General features: G+C 33.1%; 1 pseudogene; it reads right to left on the minus strand.

Annotated features, from left to right (window-relative positions):
• Nucleotides 1-3992: 3992 nt before the first annotated feature.
• Nucleotides 3993-4706, minus strand: LOC117919852 (annotated as a pseudogene).
• Between the last annotated feature and the right edge of the window lie 712 nt (nucleotides 4707-5418).

Genomic DNA, 5418 nt, shown 5'->3' on the forward strand with positions numbered 1-5418 from the left:
ATTATAAGTTGTGTATAATTTATAATTATGGAATGAAAATTAAAGAATAATGGTTTTAATTTATTGAGAAATGGACATATATGACATTTTGGGTTTTGTTTTAATAAGCATATATATATATATATATATATATATATATATAAGGAACTGGGCCAAATGGATGGAAGTTAAAAAGGAGAAATATAAAATAAATGAGAGAAATGGGAGAGATGCAGTCGACTGAGAGTGGGAAAAGACTCGCCAGCTTTGGGATGCCAATGAAGTCTATTTCGTGTAAAATTTTAAAATGATATTCTATTCAGCGTGAGAAACACTCTTACGAAGTCCAATTTTCATTTCAATGGTTAGATTTTCAAATTTAAGATAGGAAACTTAACTCTATAACTTTTATTTAATGTATTTTTATTTTAAAAAATTATAAATATCGTTGTTTGAAGTTAAATAAGTAATATTTGTAAAATGGGAAATTTTATTGGGTGATTTAGGCATTTTCTTTAGAATTTTTGTGATAACGAGTAATTTAAATTGTGAAAAATGAATGTGTTTGGTTATTAAAAATTATTGGGATTATTGAGAATAAATAAAATTGTGGTAGAAATTATGTTTGATTGATATTGGGATTACGGAGAATTTATTGAGATGTTTTTGATAATTTAATTATAAAAAATGATTGTGTTTGGTTATTAAAAATTATTGGGATTATTGAGAATAAATAAAATGATGGTAGAAATTATATTTGATTGATATTGGGATTATTGAAAATTTATTGGGATGTTTTTGGTAATTTAATTGTGGGAAATTGTTGTATTGGTTATTAAAATTATTGATATTATTAGGAATAAATAAAATGATGATAAAAATTTGGGTTTTTGTTAATATTTGAATTATTGAAATTTTTTCCTTGAATGTTGTGGTGGCTTGATTGTGGAAAATTGTTGTACCGGGTGTTAAAATTATTGAGATTATTGGAGATAAATAAATTATGACATAAATTGCATTTTTGTTGATATTTGCATTGGTGGGAATTTTCTTGGATATGTGGTGTTATGTAATTGAAGAAAAAATTTGTTATATTGGTTGTTGGAAATTATCATGGTTTTAAAAACCGGATCAGACTGATCGGTCTCGATTCTGGTCCGATTTGGTCAATTGGACTGGAAATATATCAAACCGGAATTAGACCGATGAACCGGACGAACCGGCCGGTTCCATTCAAACCGGACGGTTCAATTACAATTTTTTTTTAAAAAATTTTTTTACAGTGATCTGCACCGAAGGTGAAGAAGCTGCCGCTCCCAACGCGCCACAACAACGACGCCAACTCCCACCGGCGGCCTCTCCAACCGTTACACCGCTGCAACCATCCCTCCTCTTCTTCCCCCCGCTGCAAAACCCCCTCCCGGCACCGCAAACCCTCAATGAATGAAAGCACAGTTCAGATTGATAGCGACCTAAAACAAGTAAAAGAAAAGCAAAAATCTTTCTGCTTGTTTTTTGTTTTTGACGGATGTCTCCTCTGTGATTTGCCAGATAAGAGAAAGAGAGAGAAAGAGAGGGAGAGAGGGGGGTGGGGAGGTGGGTGGTTTATTATAATAATAATAATGTGTTTGTTCATGCCCAAAAAGAAAGATAAAAAAAAAACAGAGAGTACCATCTCTGTGAACTTTGTATAATAATGAACAAATGCTCAGATTCAGTTTTTTATTGCACCACTTCTTGATTCAAGTATTTTTTTTAGACTTGTTCCAAGCTTCTTCAAATAATCATTCAAATGAAGACCAAGAAATAAATATGATTTAATGGTAAAATAAATATTAAAATTTTAAATTTTAAATTAAAATTATGATTTTAATTTTAATTTCTAATTTGAAACTAATTTTTCGATTTTAAATAAAATTTTAATTTTTAAATAATATATAAATTGCTATTTTTATTTTTATAATTATTTTAAATTTTAATAATTTATAAATTGTATATTTATGACGTCACCGGTTCAACCGCCGGTCCAACCAATGAACCGTGAACCGGTAACTTTTCCAGTTCAATGACCGATCCGATTATGAAAACATTGGAAATTATTATGCATGTTAGGAATAAATAGAATTTATGTGGCTAAGGTTTAAAACTATGTTTTGATGCTATATAAATTAATTGTGAATTTTCTTTAATATTTGTGATGATTAGAGCGAAGAAAAATTGTTGTGTGGATTGTTGAAAATTATGAAACATAATGGAAGTAAATAGAATTATGTCTTGAAAAATTATAAATGTTAAAATATGATTTGATTGCATTTCATATGCATCATGGTTGTGTGAAATGGAAATGATAATGAAAAGACCATGAAAAAAGCAAAAGTGAAAAAAAGAAAAAGAAAATTGAGAAATAAAATGACCCCAATGAGAGCAAATTAAGAATGGAATGAGATCCCTAAGGTAAAAGACTCAAAAGTTTACCATGGGAAGACTCCGAATGGAAAGTATATTTGGGTACGGACGCGTATCATTCAGTGAAAGCCCAATAACAACAGTGCATTGTGTGTAAGCATTTGTATCATGATTGCATTTACAAAAAGAATTTGTATTATTTATCAAGTATATGCTTGAATATATTATTCAAGACTAAAATGACTTATTTATTTTGAAATTTTAGAATTATTGATATGCTAGACATATGATTGAATAAGAAAAATGATAATTTTGATTGGTTTAAATTTGTATGGTTGGGGTTTTTTTTAGTGTGTATGATGTAAATATAATATTATATTTTGATATATGGTTATATTTTATTAACCTAGAAATTCTTACTCGTTTGGGTGTAAAACACTTTACTGAACAATGTGGAAATGCTCACCCTTTTATTATCTAAAATTCTTAGATGCAGATATAGTTCTGAAGAATTACATGAAGAACATGAAGTCTTCCAAAGAGCCCCATAAAGTAAAAGAGTCATAATATTGTTTGTTTTTCATTTATATTACTTTTTTGAAATGTATTAATTTGAGTTATATGAACTTTTGTAACTTAAATTATGTTTTGTTAGTTTGTAAAACATTTTTGGACATTTTTTTTACTTAGAGATTATTGTAACTATTTGGGTTATCACATGAGGTGGAAAAAGGATAGGCGGATTGATTATACTTGTGAATAGGAGATAGTGTGATGGTTGGTTTTGGAAAAATAAAATAATATGTTGTAGTAGATTTTAGTTTAATAAATTTATCTGGGATTAGATGCTTTATTGAAAAAAAAAAAAAAAACAAGGTGTTTCGATTAATTGTCAGCGTGGATATGAGTAATGTTAGGGTCAAAACCTTTTATCAGGGCTCACAAGTCGAGTTATAGGTTGCCCAAGAATTTGGAATGTGAGACCCACTGCCGCCGACGATCAACATCTCCCACACCTTTGAGAAGATGGTGTTTCAGCTCAAAACATTAAGAGTACTATCGTTATACTGGCCCTCCATGAAAACAAAATTCAGCACCATCAACAAGCCTACTTTCGTCTACGACGCCGATGCGTATTAGGCTTTTCCCACCATCATGGAGTTCGGTTCGGGTCCCTCGGTCAAGAGATCGTCGATCATGAACACCGTCGCCGACTTGTTGGTCATGGCGGCCTCAGCAACTCTCACGGCGGTGGATTCCGAGGCGCTGACAATGTCGTGGAAGTAGAAGTGGAGGTGGCTGAGCTTCTCTTCGTTGAGGCCCATCGATATGGGAGAAATTTTTTTGATATTTCAAAATATTATTGTCCTTTCTATTACACCCTTCCCAGTAATTATCCTATTTAACCCACCTATCCGTAATTCTCCCAAAGAAAAATCTAAAGATGAAAATCGAGTGCGTGAAGGGCCTTCGACATGCCTACCATCCTATCAGCCTATAATTAATCATGAATCTTAAGAATTTTTTATTTTTTATTTTTTATTTTTTTATTTTTTTTCCTTCCAAATTTCGACATGTTTATTAAATTAGCAGCAAAATATGTGGAATAAGCAAATAATTTAAAATTTTCCCATTCATGATGTCCAAATTTAAAAACGAAAAAGCATAAAATTATCGGAAAGAAAACAAAGAAAAAGCTAAGACAGAATTGCAGGAATCAGTAATGAAAGACATAAACATTATACTCCACAACAACATCTCCTGTTTTGACATTGAAGGTGTGAGTCCTCGCCTGAGCATACCCACGAGCAAATCGGAAATGCCCACTGCCTCCGACGATCGGCATCTCCCGCACCTTTGAAAAGATAGTGTTTCGGCCCAAAACACTCAGAGTACTGCCGTTGTACTTGCCCTCCATGAAAGCAAATTCAGCACCATCAAGAAGCCCACTTCCTCCTGCGACGCCGATGCGTATATTCCTTGGGCTCTTCCTACCAGCTTGGAGCTGGGCTCGGGTCCCACAGTCAAGGGATCGTCCATCATAAGCACCGCGCCGAACACCGTCGGCGACTTGTTGGTCATGGCGGCCTCAGCGACTCTCACGGCGGTGGGTTTCGGGCCGCTGATGATGTCGTGGAAGTAGAAGTGGAGGTGGCTGAGCTTCTCTTCCTTGAGGCCCATCGATTCCGGAGAAAGGTTCCTGGAGAAACGGTGGGATTCCCCGCTGGAGCCGGAGGCCGCGACGGCGGCAATGGTGGAGAAGAAAATAGTGAAAAGGATGAGGAGTTTTGCCATCGTGGAGAAGAAACAAAGATGGAAAAAGTTTGTATGTCTACTTGCGCAAACATACCTTCTTACAAATGTATGAATGAAGACAAATAAAAAAATAAAAAGTAAAAAATATTTAGCACCATGCCTAATAGTGTCACCGACACTTACGGGTGGTCGAGTTCTCGAGGCTTAGGATGTCGTGGAGTCACTAAGCATCCAGTGCTTGAGGCCCAAAAACATATAAATTTTAACATATATGATAAATAATAAATCAAGATTATAAAAAATAAAATTATTTGGCTTAGTTAGATATTTGAAAACATGCTATCCTAAAATCACTACCATTTCCCTACACGTAATTTTAAAATACAACTTCAATAGACTCATAATAATATTTTCTCAAGGAGCATGTTAGACACGAAAACTAAGAAGAATCCATTGAAGATTAAGTTACCCAAAAAAAAGATGAATATTTAAGATGAAAAACACGATTGTATAAAAAGTTATGAATAGTGGAAAAGACCATAATGATATATGAAAACATATTTTTTGTATTAGATTTATCTTATCTTTAAAATGAATTGAATTATTCTTTATATAGCAGTATTCGTTGACTTCCTAATTCAATTTTTATGGTGATTGCAATGTGGTTGTTGCAACTTTTTAACTAAAGTCCAAGTTATAAATCACGAGTCTTGTCAATTGGAACATTCTCGAACATCTCAATTATTAGGTGTGGATTTTCAGAGGTACCTATTTGCG

The sequence above is a fragment of the Vitis riparia genome, chromosome 8 (genome assembly GCF_004353265.1).
Source record: "Vitis riparia cultivar Riparia Gloire de Montpellier isolate 1030 chromosome 8, EGFV_Vit.rip_1.0, whole genome shotgun sequence".
In the NCBI taxonomy this organism is placed as follows: domain Eukaryota; kingdom Viridiplantae; phylum Streptophyta; class Magnoliopsida; order Vitales; family Vitaceae; genus Vitis; species Vitis riparia.